This window comes from Larus michahellis, chromosome 1 (genome assembly GCF_964199755.1).
Source record: "Larus michahellis chromosome 1, bLarMic1.1, whole genome shotgun sequence".
Classification (NCBI taxonomy): Eukaryota; Metazoa; Chordata; class Aves; order Charadriiformes; family Laridae; genus Larus; species Larus michahellis.
Window position 1 is genome coordinate 88812539 of NC_133896.1, and position 18093 is coordinate 88830631.

At 41.9% G+C, this 18093-nt stretch overlaps 1 protein-coding gene across 5 annotated transcripts in view; it reads right to left on the reverse strand.

The window, feature by feature from the left end:
- ARHGAP8 (Rho GTPase activating protein 8) overlaps positions 1-12387 on the reverse strand; it is an 80231-nt gene extending 67844 nt beyond the window's left edge. For 2 of the 5 annotated variants that reach the window (XM_074590645.1, XM_074590655.1), the window contains exon 1: positions 12221-12320. The gene's annotated coding sequence lies outside the window, so the exon portion shown is untranslated. Of the gene's footprint in view, positions 1-12063; positions 12193-12220 lie in introns of those variants that run through there. The other 3 variants (XM_074590636.1, XM_074590664.1, XM_074590670.1) reach the window with 2 other exon arrangements.
- Positions 12388-18093: the final 5706 nt, after the last annotated feature.

The following is an 18093-nucleotide window of genomic DNA, read 5'->3' on the forward strand; positions in this document are numbered from 1 at the left end:
CGTGTTTGTTTATGCCTGTGTCTTTTAGAGGCATAATTCTCTTACCTGGTATGGCATACAGAAGACTAGCTCAAATCTGCATGAGAAGCATCTCGTGTCATGGTTCAGTGATATATTAAGTGTGACTTTCAAGTTCCCTGTACTGGATCAGAAAAACTGAGGTCGCATGAAAGAAAGAAATGACACTGCATAAACAAACTCTACGAATTCAAATTTGCTTAGGTTAACGAATCCAAATTTTGTCAGGTTAACTTTTTTATCAGAAAGACTTATACGGCATCAAGTATCTCCCGCCCTCCTGAAGCTGACATAAACAAGGATTTATGTTTTTTGCTGCCTCGATGCACTTTGACTGAATTGACAGAAATGGGATTCTGCATCACTGCATGATCTGGATCAGATGTTTTACTGCTGGCTGATCCGTTTGCATGTATATTTGGTAATAATGATTGTGGAACCATTGCCCCATCATAAAGGCTTCATTCCTGAAGCCTTCATCACATTATCAAAAGGGACTTATCTGTCTATATTCATGCACGTTACAGAGCAGTTCTTGGGAAAGAGACTGTAGAAAAAGAAATTAAGTGGTAGCAGTAGCATGGTGGCTGAAATAATGACTTCCCATTATTAACTGGATTCTGCTAAGAGATCTTTTCCATACTTTAACAAAAGTCAACTTCAAAAGAAATCTCACCAATTCTCTACTGTCATGTAAAACTACTCGCTGTCATTGCACCTGGTTTATTACCTTTCCCTCTTTAACTGCACTCCCAAACAGGCACAAATTACCATCCTAGGAAGGAATCAAAATTTCTAACATCTGGAAAATAATAAATCCTATTTCCCACGTAAGAAATCTAACACTGGTAACATATTGCAGAAATGACACATATTAGCCCATTAATCTCCATGAAACACAACTAGAAGGCTCTTCAGAGGTACTTAACAACACTGGTATTCAGATCTTTTTGAACTTTCAAAAACATACATATGCTAATCACTACACAAATCTAAAGATACGAGTGCAGCAGTTGTATACACACTTACTTAATCCTATGCTAGCATCTAACAAGGCCATATTGTTTATTCATTATTCTTCTCTGTCAGCACATCACAAAAATGGAAAACATACAAAAATTTTACATTACATGTTGAAGTAAGCTTTAGTGTTGCTACAGTCTACAGTGTTGTTACAGGCTAAAGTACTACTACAACAAGAGAAGAGACTCAAAGGTCCGAATTTAAACAAGACACAGAGGGAAACAATGTTTTTTATTAAATCAAAGGATGTAGCAGGGTTAAAAAACAACTGGTAGGTTTTCAGGCACTCAAGCCCTGCAGGTGACCTGAAAGAGAAGCTTGTGTACCCGGCAACTTACCATGTTATGCACCTTCCAACAATATTCCCTTTGATATGTTTAATAAATATTTAATAAGCAGTATATAAAAATAAGGGGGACAAGGATACCTTAAGTCAGCTGTGGAAAACAGCAAGGCCACATAGCAGAGGAGAAAAACATACAAATTACTCATTAATGCAATGATCAGAAGTAAATAAGGTTGTCAGGTGAGGCTCTTCTCCTCTAACTGCCATAATTTGCAATTTAACCTTTTAAATAAATCCCTAGTTTTTCCTCGAACAACATTCATACTCTTTTCCAAGAATGTGGACACACAGCTTACCTCAGCAGAAATGCTACATAACACACTTGCTTTACCAACATGGTTGGCAAAAAACCCATTGTTTCTTTAGACTGATTAATATATGTGCTGTCTTTTTCTTAGCTGTTGGCTATAATCAACGAATGCCATTATGAAACAGCCAGAATGAATATTACTAAAACAGATTTTTTTATCTTTGAGAAGAAGCTTAGATGCCAAACCCTGGAAAGAATTCAGGGCCAGGATGAAGAAGCCTTCCGTTCTCTCAGAGGGTCAATTAAGATTATACAGCACCCACACACACAAAAAACGACACAAACCCTACCAAAACAAAAACCCAACCTTGCACACTGCTTACTAGATTAGTTTTCAGGAACAGTCACACACTCAAGCATAAACTTTGAGAATCCCATCAATGCAACAAAGCACTTGACAGCATATTCTGCCTCCTTCCAAACATGGATTTTTATCCTTTTCTTCACTTTTATTTATATATTAAGAACACACACCTGTAAGTCACTTGCCATGCCTCAGCGTAAAATGAATATACAGCCCTATTAGACCCAGGTTGAGGAAAGCATTCAGGACAGCCATGAAGCACTAACTCGCATATACGCTCAACAGAAATCCAGCTAAAATGAATTATGTGTTCAATGTTTTCATGAATCAATGCCTCGAAGCAGCGTTAGCTCCTTGATTAATCAGGAAGCAGTTCTGCCACTCTTCACCTAATCGGATCTTGCCACTCTTAGCTCATGCTGAGACATATTTGCCTTCAAAGTACTTTCACAGGTACCAGGACTACAATGAAATTTGGTTCTGCTTCCCCCAACTACAGCTGCTAGAACCAAAACCACCTACTTGCACCCCATCCTGCACCCACCTGGTAGATACTTGGTAAAAATAAACGGGATTCCCCGAGGAGATGCGTGCTATTCAGTGTCAGTAATGGTATCACAGCAGAGCTCTTTATGAGCTTCTGTTGAGAAGTGTCATTCTAGAGTGAAGTATTTGTTCTTTTCCATCCAGTTTTTGGTACAGAATTTTTACCTATTCCCCTCTTTCTTTTTTCACAGGTTCAGCCAGGCTTCTGTAGGCTTTCATGAGGCTTCTTAAACTTTAGTGTAAATTTTTCTCATCATCTGACTTTAAAATCCTGAGAAGAAAATGCTTTAAGTAAGTTATCCCAAGGGCAGATAAGGATCATTTGGCTCTAGAGCCAAGTCACATTCACACTTCCTGTCTGCTGGGAAAGAAAGACGAGAGAAGAAATGAAAAAGAAACTGAAAGGTGAACTTAGAACAATCCCATTTATAAAAATTAGACACTACTAGGTTTATGGCTGGAACAAGAAGCTATTTTAACCATTCAAAGGCATCTTATAATTAAAATGACATTTCTATCCAAAAACTTTTACCTACTGTTGTTACAAAAAGATAACTACAAAAAATTAAGGATAAGATTTTTCCCTGGTTTACAATTCATTTCTTTTAGTCGGCACTTTTAATGGTTCCTAGTTTGTAACATTCTACACTTGGATATTCTCAGAGGCTTTTCAGTAAACAACCAGTTTCTTTGCATGGATCTTTTGCAAAAAGGGGAGAGAAGCCTTTTTTAAGTGATAAAAAAAATAAGGTACGAGAAAAGTTACCAGGTTGTCAGAGGAATTAAGAAATGCAGTATGTGACGTTAACCACAATTAATTACTTAAAAATTACTAGCTTTCAGGTTCATATCACTGTCTTTCTTCTTATTATTTTAACTACAGCAAAACATTAGATATTTATACATGAGATGTCACCGGCTAACAGTAAGCAATCAATGAGGCCATCACACCCAGAACAAAACTTCAGACTCATAAAAAGACCTGTAATATCACTTGCATTTTTGTAACATCAATATGCAGTACTACAACCTCTACTTGTAAAAACAGCTGTTAAATCAAGCACAAAAATTTCTTTTTTTTTTTCCTTTTCATTTTTCCTGAAGCATTTTCCTTTGCAAGTCTGAGTAACGTATCTTTTATCCTGACTTGTAGGCTTCTGACTGCAAAGATAAGGTTACAACTGTGAGTTTGTCAAGTCTGCTTAATCTTTCTGTCAAGCAAAACAGTACATCTAATAAGTCCAGATGCAGAGACAAACAAAGCTGCAAACATAACCACAATTTACTCTGCTACCTGAACACTGTTGCAAAAGAATTTTCCTACCATTAGGCAAAATCAAAAAACCATTGCCAAATAATCAAGACCCAGTGGATACACTGGAGCAGGGAAGATGATACCAAGCCTACAGGTACTGGTTATTTCTGGATTCTGAGTTTAACATGAAAACTTGCCTACAGGTTTAGTGTCATTCTTGCATACACAGGGTGAGATTCTGTGCCCAAGGAAATCACCACTGTAACTCACGCTGACCTCGACTGAGTTGGGATAGGCTCTCACTCCTATGTTAGAATCATAGAATGTGTTGGGTTGGAAGGGACCTTCAAAGGTCATCCAGTCCAACCCCCCTGCAGTAAGCAGGGACATCTTCAACTAGATCAGGTTGCTCAGAGCCTCACCAAGCCTGGCCTTGAATGTCTCCAGGGATGGGGCCTCCACCACCTCTCTGGGCAACCTGTGCCAGTGTCTCACCACCCCCATTGTAAAGGACTTCTTCCTAATGCCTAATCTAAACCCACCCTGCTCTAGTTTAAAGCCATTGCCCCTCGTCCTGTCGCTACATGCCCTTGCAAACAGCCCCTCCCCATCTTTCCTGTAGGCCCCCTTCAGGTACTGGAAGGCCACTACAAGGTCTCCCCAGAGCCTTCTCTTCTCCAGGCTGAACAACCCCAACTCTCTCAGCCTGTCTTCATAGCAGAGGTGCTTCAGCCCTCTGGTCATCTTCGTGGCCCTCCTCTGGACCTGCTCCAGCAAGTCCATGTCCTTCTTGTGCTGAGGGCTCCAGAGCTGGACACAGTACTCCAGGTGGGGTCTCAAGAGAGCAAAGTAAAGGGGGAGAATCATCTCTCTGGATCTACTGGCCACAGTTCTTTTGATGCAATCCAGGATGCAAGTGGCCTTCTGGGCTGCAAGCACACATTGTTGTTTCATGTCCAGCTTTTCACCCACAAGTACCCCCAAGTCCTTTTCCGCAGGGCTGCTCTCTATCACATCATCCCCCAGCCTGTATTGATAACGAGGGTTGTCTGGACCCGAGTGTAGGACCTTGCACTTGGCCTTGTTGAACTTCATAAGGTTTGCTCAGGCCCACCTCTCTAGCTCATCCAGGTCAAGTATTTCCTCCCAAGCATTGGATCACTGCTTATACTAAAAACCCTCTTCTGAAGAATTCAGGAATTATCCACCTTCTGTGGTAAAGTCACCCCAAAAGCACCCAGCTTCAGCAAGGGACTCCTTAGAATCCCATGGTTTCCATGCTACCACTTATTGAAGCTAAATATAAATGAGCTGCTAGGAGTGTCGGTATTCTCTGAAGCTACAGAGATCAGTCCTTGGTACATAGGGTTTTTTCAACGCCAGCTTTGTAGGGAACGTTACAAATTTTTGAATTTCAGCCTCAAATTCAAGTGTCAAGCAAGTAGCTTCTCAAGCTTGGGACAGCTTCCAAAAGTGGAAGCTCCCATGACACTGCAGGCTTTTGTTAGTAACATTCACCAGAAGAGAAGGGAGATTGTGATTTAGAGAAAAAAAGCCCATAAAACTGTTGACTTTTTTAATTGTTTCCATGTATTTAATATTTGTAAACACATGAAAGATTATGTATATTTTGCCTCACATACTAGGTTAAAATACCGAATGATAATAATAAAGATGGATGTGGAAGGACTGTGAACAGAAACACCTTGCTTTTTCCAATTTCTTGTATGGCAGGTTATGCATTCTTCACTAATAGTTCAACACCTTCTTAAAAATAGAAATGGACTCGCTAGCTTTATGTTCTGAATCTTCTCTAGTTCTTCTTACCTATGTGACAAAAGATACTACGAAGCATTTCAGGATGTAGCATCCAATACACTGGTCTCTCAGTGTGCACGTTATCCTGCATTTATAGACCTTATATTCAGCAGTATAACAAATGACATGGAACAGGTTTTCTTTAATGTTCACACAGAGAGGGCTCTACAACTTTTTAGCTGATAGGCATCTCAGTGGAAAAGTTTTAGTAGACATACATGTGCGTGTGCATAAAGCAACAGAGGTTTGGGAGAGCAACATCAGGCAAACAAAAGAAATAGTGTTGGTCATATGATATCAGGAGAATATTAAGATGTGGATATTTACAGAGACTCTTCATTGGAGACTAGCGGGGGAAAATAGATCTATTTCCTTGTAAACAAACTTGTAACTTTTTCCTGTGCATCCCTTTTCGCACCTAGCCCAAGTTCCCCATGCTCATCAGCATGAGCCTGCAATGGCCTGCAAAACCCCCATGGCGGGGCTATCATGAGGGCATGCAAATGCCCAAGAACTCTGTAAGGAGTTTAAGGTTTAGTTTAATTTTTTTTGTTTGTTTTGTTTTAAAGTGTCTATCTGCAGAAACTTGGTACATGCACTATGCTGTTACTGTATGTCACTTATGTCAGAGAACATCACTGTATGTCAGAGAACAACTAACTCCTCATGAATGTTCTTCTTGAAGGTCTGATGTTCAGCTTTATCACCATGACCCTGCAGCATCATGCCAAAGACAGTGTATTCCTTGATGGCTGTGGGAGCCATATAGAATAGGAATCCCAAAGTCTTCAGCAGGCTTAATTTCAAAGTTAGAAAAACCTAGTAAAATACAAGCACTACACAGCACACAATGTCAACTACAGTCTTTGCTAAGAATTTACAGTTAAAAGAAATATTCCCAGAATATATTAATGTAAAAAAGTATAAAAGATATCTTCAGAATGAACAAATCAAAGAAAAAGCCCTTCAGGCAGACATCACTGAAAGGCAATGAAGTTACACTGCTGGGGATTTTCTTTACTATGGACAGGATTGGTATCATAGCCTAGTTCATATCACCTGAAAGTTCCAAGTCTGAGACCCTATTTTCAGTTCTTCACAACTTTATTTGTGGGCTGAAATTTTCCAACCTCTAAAGAAGCATGTGAGTAAGATAGGAGTTCAGGAAAGGTTACTGAGAAGGTTAAGTGAAAGAAATGGGATTTAAACAAGATAAGAGAGAAGAGATGAGATAAGAAAGAAGTTGAATGAGTACCAACTGGGGATAATAAGCAGAAAATCTGTGCCCGCTAATGTAGCTTGAAATGAAACCCAAGATTGTTGTGTCTCACCATTTTTTTTTCCCTATCAGCACATCAGCTGTTACATCCTCTTACATTGCTTGGCCTCAGAAATAGCAGCTTAGAATTGCTATCAGTTGATTCATCACATCAAGATGCAGAAGTCTGCACAGCTAATCTTGAGATTCAGCCTTGGTGATGACCTACCCTGGTGACGACATGATATCCTACAATAGAATTACTATGGTTTTTTAAAATTAAAAGTTTCTATATGAATACAAAGCCACAAAGTTTGTTAAAAGAATATCAATGCACTTCCTAAGCCTAGCACACAAACCTTCAGGAATGCCAGAGATGCCTCAACAGTGTGATTTTTAGTCCCTGTGCACGTGTGCAAAGATATATTTTTAATTACAGTCTCAGAACGGTATTTTTTCTTTACATGTAATTCCTTGTTCAGCTTCTGCACAGAAGGTGGTGGTTCTTCTGAAGAAGAACCATTCATTTCTACTGAGATGACTGTCTTTCCCTCTTGTTAAGTAACGCAGTGGATGTAGTCACAGAGGCAAAGGCTTGTACACAGGGAAGAGGAGAAGGAATGGTCTCCAAAAATGGAATCCATCTTTGCTTCTGCCAACAATTTCCAATGAGATCCTTTGGAAGTCATTAAACAAAACTCTTCTCTTAGATGATTTGAAGACTACCTTTGAGTTTGCCAAGAGACAACACGTAAGTAATATGAACAGAGCAGCTCCCTCGGGAGAGCCGATACTAGCTTGCTTCCCTTGGCCGACAGACCTGCCACGCACCCTGAATGGTGAAACCAGAAATATAATCCTTACTTTTGGAGTAGTTTAAAAACATGAAAAAATAGCTTAAAGGAATACCTATATATTTGGGGTTTCCCCAAACCATTTTTGAGACCGAGAAATAGAGAAATATGCTTTGCTTTTCAAAGAACTAAGAATATGGAGACTAGCCCGACATAAAGAATTGGCTTGAGAATAAAAGAAAACTGAGAATAGCCACCAGTCTACAGAAAAACCCAAATAACAGCTGGAATTCAGTGCTGAGTGCCTGGCATTGGACACAGTCCTTGATTCTCAGAGGCACCTGCAGCCCCAGGTGTAATAAACGGCAGCACTCCCAGGATTCAAAATTTCTCACAAATGTGTGGTTTGACTCAACCCCCCATGGCAGGGCGGGATGGAACTAGATGATCTTTAAGGTCCCTTCCAACCCAAACCATTCTGTGATTCTATATTTGCATGATTAGAGGATTGTTACTTATTGTATGTTCATCAGCACATACTACTTACTTTTCATCTGCAGTCACTGTCTACATGTGCTGTGAAAATTATTGTCATCACAGATCAAAGATTACGCCTCCAAAAGACAGAGTGAGCCGGAGGAGGAGAAAAACTCCCAAAGAACATGAATTGCATCAATATCATATAAAGTGAACTCAGCAATAAAGAATGAAAGATTTGGTAAGTATAAACAAAGTATGACTTCCACTAGAAGCAGAGAAGGAATAATCATTTCTTCTTTATTTTTTTTTCTTCCCTCAAATGTTCTTGTTTCTGAAACCAGATATTATAAGTCAATGATTATATTTAGTTCTCTTTTAAAAATGCTTTGCATTTTGTAACAAAAGAGCTTATTTTAGTTTAGTTAGGGTCAGGGAAAATTTGATGGTTCAACTAAGCCACTCTTTAGTATACTGGTAATACTAACTGCCAGTCTCTCATTTGATGCAAAGAAAGCTTTTTTGATAATTGGCTCCTTGAAAAGCCAAGAACTGAGTTGTCAGTTTTCAAGTTGTCAGGCTTGAACAGTGTATATGTGCAACAGAATCTGTCTCTTATCATAGTAATATCCGGCAGTGTTGCTAAAATAAAGGTCTTTTGGCAATATTTTTACAATTACTCCGTACTTTCATCCCTTTGCAGTCTTAGACATTGCTGATTCAAACTTTCCTGTCATCAGTACTTTCCCCCACAAATTCAAAAGATTTGTTTTGTTGATTGGGGTTTTTTTTTTTGGGGGGGGGCATGAGAGGGAGGCATCAATTGAAACCAATAAGACTTTACATTTTCCAAATTACTTTTTTTCTGTACTTATTTTGACACTAAAATTTTTATACTGTTCATATAGCCTGTTTTTTTCAAGAAAAATAATGTGTGGGATTTGGTTTTGGTTTTTTTTGTTTTTTATAAACAATTTAAATCCTAACCATACCTCTTCATTCCTGGATAGGAAATAGCTGCTTCTTTTCTGCAGCTCATCTAGGCCACTGAAGCAGGGGATGTGCAAGAAAGCTGCCAAATACAAATGTCATGTCTTTTTTCTTCAAGAGCAAAGGGGTCAACCTGTGTGAATCCAGCCTCATGTAACTCACAAGCAGGTTGTACGTGGTTCCCACAGTCAGTCTGTATCATTTACCTGGCAGTGGGTTGGTGCAGAAGCCAGCAAGAAATCTGAAACCCCAGCTGTGGACGTGGTGAGCAGCAAGACCTAATCACACTAATGCTGGGTGGGGAGTCACCCCCATGTGGTTTTGGCTGCTCAACCCATTCCTGAGCAGCAGCCTGCCTAGGTCCCCTGATTTCCATCTCTCAGAACTGCATCCTACACGCCTAGCTACAGCAACATCTTGGACTGTGGTTTATATGGCCTGGTAGGGTAAATCCTTATCCTAGACTTACAATGTTCTGTTACATCTCATTAAAAAAAAAGAAACATTGTAATTTTTAAAATGGGAATTACAGTTTCAATAACACAATGCCTACAAGCGACGACTGTTCTGTTCTATCTGAATTTCAAAATTAAACCAATCCAGTCAGCACAGCATAAACACTTACTTCTATAACTATGCACAAACCCTTTCCACCAAGGACTGTTTTGTCTCTGAACTATTTATCTGAAAAAAACCAAACTGTTACATTTAAAACTGATACAAACCAATACCCACATAAGCACGTAGAATACTAACTCATCTCAGTCACACAATGACTTCATGGCTCTATCCATATTTTTAAAAAAAGCTTAAGAGTTCATAGGGGAGTACAAAAAATACTGTTAACACATCTCCCCAGTGGTACTATTATTAAACATTTATTCAACCCAGCAGAACTTTAAAAATACAGTTTACTTCTCCCCATGTTTATTTACTTTTTGAATTCCTGCTCCAACAATGAAGAAAACGACACAGGGAACTCGGTTTCATTTCACTTATTAAAGTTAGTTGAACCTAGCATTACTGCATATTTTTGTCTGAAGACACTGGAATAAGCAACTTGTGCAAAAGCAGCTTTAAAAAGGAATTTCTTTGGTTAGAGAAACATGACTGCCTGACTTAGATCTATTCAGAGACCTCTCAGCAAACTGCTAGATTTGAAGCTAAAATGGCATGCTCTTTTAGCTGCGTATCAAAGGTCTGTAACAAGTCAGTGGCAAAATCACACTTAAACGCCAAAACACCTCCCAAAAGCAGGGGTCGCTCCTCCTTGGAAGAGACTTTGGTGTCATAAGCAAGGCTCCTATCTTCAGCGGCCCTGACTACTGCTCCATGAGGAGCTTTGCTCCTGCATCCAGCCACCTAGGTTGGACTTTCAGAAGTAAAAGACCAGATGAGAAGTTCAGCGATCATTCAGCTCAGAGACCAAGTAACGGGCCAACAGCTCAACTGTGTTGAAAAGAAAAGAAAAAAAAAAAAAAAAGCGAAAAAAGAAGCCAAACGCCCAGGAAGGTCATCAATACAACACACAGCATCAAGGACAGGAAACTCCTGGCTGTGCACTCACTTACCCCTGCGGGAAGGGGAAAGGCATCTAACTGGGAACGAGCCTTTCCCTCAGATTTCAGGCTTGCTGCTTTATCTGCCAGCGCAAGTGTGGGATGAGACGCTTAGCCTCTTTTGTCTGCCCTAAAGGGTTTCAGCCTTTTGTTGGACAAATTCTACCAGGGTATGAAGAGGGGTGAACGGAAGGAATTGCAGGAATGCTAACAGCAGCAAACGAGAGAAACCGGTTCTGGTCTGCACTCCCAGCCTACCACAGCCTCCCCTGCCCCCAAGGAGCTAAACCGGCCTTAACTAAACCCTGTGTCACCTTCTGTCTGGAAAACTGACTACAGAAGAACAAGGTCATCGCTCAGACATCTGGAAAGGTTGGAAAGAAAGTTCCATGTACAACATGCGGTCAGCCCCTTGAGCATGTGCACACTGATACAGATTTTAACTACATGCCAAATACGCGATGCAACACATATAGAAAGAATGCTGGAAAGTGAAATAATTTTATAAATCTATTATAACAGGGGGTGAAGAGGAATTAATTTTCAAAGGACTGGTAACAAAGAGGAGGAAAGAAAGCCGTAAAAGCACAATGTATCACTATATAGCTAGAGATACTCTTTAAGAAATATTTTACGGCTTACAGTGTTGAATCTCAGTCACATAACATTCGCCGTCATCTTTACCCCATTTTCTGTTCCTTGTGAGGCTTCGTGTGGATGCCAGCTCCAATTCCACCATAGGACCGGCACACAGAAACTTTTCGTCCCACAAAGTCAGTGGAGATGGCCAAGAAGGGCGCAAATTCACCTCCCTACTATCAAACCACTAAACCATTCCATTTTCACGCATTTTTAACGTCCAGAACCCTATTCGGTCGGGTCATACCCCTGTGCAGGCAACCGCCGGACTCCCTCCTCAGGCTGAGGTGTAAGCACCGCTGTAAAGTAACAGCCTCATATCGCACCGCTTACAGTATAAACCTGACCTTTGAATCCTATTATCGTGGGAAACGCTAAAAATGAAAGCGTCCCGCGGAGAGGACACACCGAGAGCCGGCCCGATCCCGGCCCCGGTCCCCTCCCTCCGGGGGGGCAGCCCGGTACAGCCGCCCCCCGACGGCGCAAAATGGCGGGGAGGGGGAATCCCAGACCGAGCAACTGGTTGCTTTGCTTTTGGACAGGGCCCCTTTCACGCAAAGGGCACCCGACAGGTTGTTGTAACGAGAAGCACAAGGAGTGCTTGGTTTGACACACACCTATATGTATATTTATATACAGATATAGAAGTCTCTGGAAGAGCCCCCGGTGGTCCCGCCTGGCACCGCCGCCCCCGACACCCCTCCCGGCAGCCAGTTTCTCACTCACCTCTCCCCCCCGGGAAGCCCCAGCTGCTTTTACCTTCCCTCACCGGGAGGAAACACCGCCCCAAGGACAAGAAGCCGGGGCGGAGGGAGCCTCCGGGAACAGACGAAGCCTGGGCCCCTCGGCACTCCCCGGGGCGGGCAGGGCCGCCCTCACGTACCTGTCGGCGACGGCGGTGGCTCGCAGACACCACAGGTGTTTCTCCCGGCCGAGACGAGGCGGGCGGGCCGCGGCAGCGCCGCCCCGGGGCCGGCCTCACCTGCGGGCGGCCGGAGGAGGGGCGAAGCCGCGGGGCTGGGAGGCAGCGGGCCGCTCTGCGGCCGCCCTCGCCTCGGGTCCGGGGCGGGCCGGTCCTGGGCCCTGCTGACTGAAATGGAGGCGGCGTGAGGGGTCGAGGAGGGAAGGAGCTGCGTGGGGGCACGAAGCGGGGCTCTCGCCGGCGGCACCGGGCTGGCGGTTTCGTTTCCCGTTCTCCGTTCGCGGCCGAAGAAGGAGGGAACCGGGCGGGGGGTGTGGGGCCGGGGCGGCGCGGCCCGGAGCCCACCCCGGGGGCCCTGCTGGGCGGCTGGAGTCGGGAAACAAAACCAGATGCAAAAGCAAGATGTGGAAATTAATCGCTTTTTACTGCCTCCTTATAGTTTGGGGGCGGGGGGGTGGTGGAATTAGTTATCAAGTTTTCAAGCATCACCATCTGACTACAAGCAAGACACACCACTAACTCCTCTAGGTCTAGCCAGGTATCCCCCAGCAGTTAGGAGAGGTCCAAAGTACCATCAGCGTACTGACTTAAAAGACTCCAGGTTGATCTTTAGTCCCACAGTTTCACTGGCATCACGCCATTTTCTTTATACGCCCTCAAACTCACAGTAGGAAATTGTCATTGCCAGTAGAAAAGCGGGAAGTAAAGTGCAGTAAACACAATTGGAGGCACAAGGACACCACCTCACTGAGTCACGAATTGCCGGATACTTCCACCGCTCCGGGAAGATCCTGCCAGAGTGGCCTTCCCCGGCGTCTGCTGGTGGCTGCTGCCAGAAAGGAGGGCCATGGGGTCTGACCCAGTGCCACAGCCCTTACGGCTCTGGCTGTGTGGTACACCCCTTGCACTGCCTTTTCCAGACAGAAACCAGCTCACTGTGAACTCACTCCTGCTTCTGAGCAATTAATTCATGCAATATCTTTTCTTTCTTCTGTCCATCTGGAGAAGCCTCCTCTTCACCTCACTTTACTGGAATTAATAGGAATTTCTGCTAAGCGCACAACTTTGTATTCCTGCTATTAAATTGCATGTCATTTCTCTTTCTCCTGTCCGCAGACTCATCCAATTCTTTCCATAGGGTATTCCAATCATTTTCTGTTGTAACAGCAGGTCTCGGGTTTATGTCATCAGCAAATTTCATTAGCACACTCATGTTTTTTTGTGCCAAGGTCACTAATAAAATTTTAGCTAAGATTAGTTCTGAGATCATTCCCTACGGAACTGCATTAGTAACCTCCTTCCATCTAGAGTTTCCCTTTCAGCACATGCTATTGTCCTTACTCTTCATTTCTTACATTCATTCACATCTCTCCATCTTAATTAATATTTTCTCATATGGCATCCTCTCAAATGTTTTATTGAAGTCCAGATAGATTTGATCTACTGTATTTGCACTGTTTGAGAAAATGATTTATCAGACAAAGATACTGGCTTAGTCTGGTATGTTCTATCTTTGGTGAAGTCCTGCTGCATTTTAACTCGTTTTTCATATACCTCCACATCTTTAATTAGTTTTTCCTTCAGCGTTTGTTCTAAAGCTTTGTGTACTAATGAGGTCAGATAAAAGAGCCTGTAGTTGCTTGGATCAGTCCATTTTGTCACCAAGTACAAGTCTCACACAGAAGTCTCTAGACTTTTCAGTGTCTTTTGGCCTGAAATTAAGGCACAGCATGCCTGTGATTGATTTTAGACTAACCCCTCAGGCTGAAAAAGCCAAATGTTACTTTTTTTTTTTTACTTCAAAGCCTGCCTTACAGGTTTCTTCCACAAAACCACAGGTTCAGATTGCCTAGTTCCCAGATTTCCTTACAATTTGAGATTTTATGTATGCTCCCTGAATGCTCTGGCATTGCTTTGCATATGCTATACCTCTTTTTCATTTCAAATGCATTTCTTTACATTTGTATTTTTATTGTATTAACATTTTGCCTGCAACCCAACAAAAGAACACTGCTTCTACTTTCCTCTTTATGAAAGTTTCCACTCAATGGATTTAGAAGAAATCTTATTATTTTAAAACAAAATAATTTTGCTTATCTCCAGTTGCAGCCAATTGCCACCTCAAAATGAGATGTAGAAGGGCTCATGGGTAAATGAAGCGTTAAGTTTGTCCTACAGAACCCAGAGAGAGCTTTTTATCTAGTTTTAGTTTGGTCTTAAAAAAAAAAAAAAAAAAAGATCTCTTTCCATGGACTTTGCCACTTTCTCAATTGATACGAGACTCCAGGCTGCTTTCTTCCAGATGGTGAAGAACATGGTGAGGTCCTTGCTGAGAGTGACATATAATTCCTCAGAGCAGTAGCACAAATGGGAGGGGAAGCAGGCAAATCCAGATTTTTGGCTGGACCACCATGCTTCCATATCCTTCAATTTGCATGAAGCTCTCCCCTTTTGTACTCTCTATGTGCTTTTACATGTCTGAATAAACAGGTTCAGTAGAGAATAGCTTTACATGGACCCCAGCCTACAGCACTGAGCTCAGTTTGTAGGAGGAGGCTACCTAGAAATTTTGGAGAGAGGAGCTTCCAGTCACAGAGGTCTTCTGAGCAGCAAAAATTTAAATCAGAGCAGCAATGACTGTAAGGACTGTAGGATTGTTGCTGGAAGACTTCAGTGCTAACTCAGCTGTTCATCACCTCCTGTTGGCAAGAACACCTGTGCAAGGTGTGTATGATGTGTTATTTTAACTGCGCTGGTAGATAATCAGTATTCTGTAGGTAGGATCTAAAGCTAAGCATAGACTAGACTTTGGTCACAGAAAGCAAGTTTTACTGATAAAATAGTGGAGTAACATCGGACTGCAGATTTTTACTTGGTAAAAGATCACCTCTGTTTTCTCTCAAGGTGCAATAGGTTTGCATGCTGCATCTCCGAGATAAGACTCAGCACTGAGGCCAGCTGACCTTATGCAAACTGGAGGAAAGATCAACATAAATAGCAAGGTTATGTTTTTGAGTAAGGCTGTGACAGCTCACCGGGTTAAGCTTAGTAAGTCGTGCAACTTTTTTTTTTTTTCAAAATAAGAGCATACTATATAAAAGAGCGTACCAAATTTGACTCCACTGTGTGTATGTATCCTAGCCTTTCATTTCATATGAACAAGAACCAAATGTCTGCTATTTGTCATCTCTAAATCTGTAATTTATATACAGGTTCACTTAAGGAACATAATTCACTATTGTTAAAGTTTGCTTTAGAGAAAGTTGCAAATGAGAGCCCTCTAACGCAAAGTGACTTAATATGGGGCACCATCTCCTGCAATATTAGAGTTATTTATGATGTATAATGTATCAGTTACCACGAGGAATGCAACATAAATACATAGATTCAGTAGAACCTCCAGTATTCTTTCAATGTGTCTGTAATTTCTAAAATGGTAGTGCAATACTACTGTACAGATAATAAAGCAAAAACATAATTTAAAAGGCGAGAAGAAATTCCTGTTATACCACTTAGAGTATAAAATAATACATGTCAGTAAAAAAGAACTGCTTGTTTTCTGGTTTTGTTTCTTTAATACTTCCCCCATTCATACAACTTGTCAGAGCCTTTCAATGCTACAAAATAGAATTGAACGCTGAAGGAAAGCTGTGAAGTGAAAGCAGGATTTAAGGGATTGTAGAGTTGTTTGAATTTTGTTTTTCCTCTCCGTTTGCTTTCACACATGTTTATGAACTCACAGTTGGATTTCCTCAAACAGGAAATTCCACAGTAATTATCATTAGTGAGCTATGGTAATAGCAGTCCCGTGAATCCACAGGCTCTTTTCAAAGTCATTCCCTTTTAAAGGAAATAAATGCTAATATGGGCCAACTCCTCATTTGCTAGGTTAATGTCACTGAATTTAGCAACAAAACAATTTACTCTGGCAAATCATCCATACACTCGTTTCAAACAAGCTTATTATGAGGCATAGAGTAACTGCAAGAGTATGTTGTATGACCCAGAAGTACTACTGAAGCACTGCTGCACAAATACATTTGTTGCTTTCGTAGATAATGTAAACAAAAAGCAAAGCAAGCCTGGCTGGGAATTCCTGGAGGGCAGAGATAAGTAAGGATCAATGGAGAAAGACTACAGACATGGATTTTTCTGAGAAATACCACAGACTTCAGAAAGCAGTATACTGACCTCAAGCAGTGGTCCACCCAGCCCAGGTCCTGCCTCTCAATGTGTACCAGACATATCAGAAAAGTCATACACTTTCTAGTAGGGAGACATGACAAAGTCTGTCCCTCATGAAGATTTTAATGGAATCCATAAGAGATCTGGTCTTCAATCTAAGTATGATATTTAAATCCCTTTCCAATTTTTTTTAAGGCATGATGACTAATTTCAGAAGTGAGTTCTTTTTATCAGTTTCATCAGCCCTCGTCTGGAAACCTGTTCATGAGTTTCTTTCTACCTCATCTTTAGCACCTACCACTTCCCAGGGGATTTGGGCTGTTGGCATCTCTGGGAACAAGTTTCAAGCTTTCACCTCCTTCAAAACAGTTCAGCTTCTGAATGGGAGGCCAAGGACTATTTGGGTCTCTCTGGGTTATGAAAAGGGACACATGGCTTTCTTTGATGCCGATAATGAGACCTTGGGTTTTGCTTTGCCTCCAACTTCTTTCAGTGGAGAGAAAAATCCTGCTTTTCTTCTGGGTTTGGAAGCCCAGGATCCGGCTGGCTCCCTAAGACAGCATGGACAGTAAGATGGACATTACATACTCTGGACAAGCCTTTGGTTTGATCCAGGAAATCACACTATATTGTGGGACTCTATGCATGGTAAAGAATAAAGTGGAGAAAATGAGTCTTGGTATCCACTTTGAATCTCATTCTATGGGGTTTTCAAGAGCAGCAGATTCAGAAAGGATCATCTTGGGCAGACATCTGTATTTTTTGTTTTTTTTTACATTTGAGTACTCAAATGAAACTCAAATGAAAGCACTTAAAGCCTTTCTTGCTTCATCACAGCTGTTGTGGGAGGAAATAGAAAAGGACAACAACAATTTTTGAAAGTAAAGGCATTTAAAGAACAGGAAGGAAAAGCATCAGCCCAGACTCTCAGCTATGTCACTGCAGATCAGAGAAACCTGCTGGGACCTTTCAGGGTCTTGGAGGCACTAGCAATCTCCAGGGACACGTGAGCATCTTTGATCCATAGCAGTCTCTGCAGGGTGTTAGTCTCATGTCCCACTTTACCCCATGGGCAAAGTTGATGTCCCAGGGGTTAGGAGTGGCAGAAATTTCTTCTGATAGCCAGGAAGGCCCTGCCCTGCAGTAAATTGTACGTTTGAACCCTTAGGGTCACCCAAGGGATATTAAAGTCCTCCCAAACAGCTCCACAGAGGCTGTCCTAAAGGGTGCTGGCGTCCTTCCCAAGCCCTGGCCAGGTCCTGTCACTCCTGATATCAGAAGCATTTTCAACCAGTAGTTATCTCCCACCCCAGCTGCACTACAACTTCCCTTGGTGCTAATAGCGAATGAAACTCCTGTTTTAGTGGCTGTTGATTCACCAAATCCACCGGTCTCCACAGATTGAAAGGACAGGCTTTGGAGGATGAAAAATCCCAGTACCTTCACTGGGCAAAAATGGGATGGGCATCTCCAATTCTCCTCCTCCTCAGCTGTCAAACTGCTACTTCCCAAAGCAATATAAGTAAATATATTGCCTAAGTCCTGCTAGAAAGGGGCTGGATCTCAGTTTAACCAATGGCTTAGAACCAGGAAGAGAAGTCTCTCTTCTTCCTGATCATTTGAGAGCGAAACAAACTTCATCCCTGTCC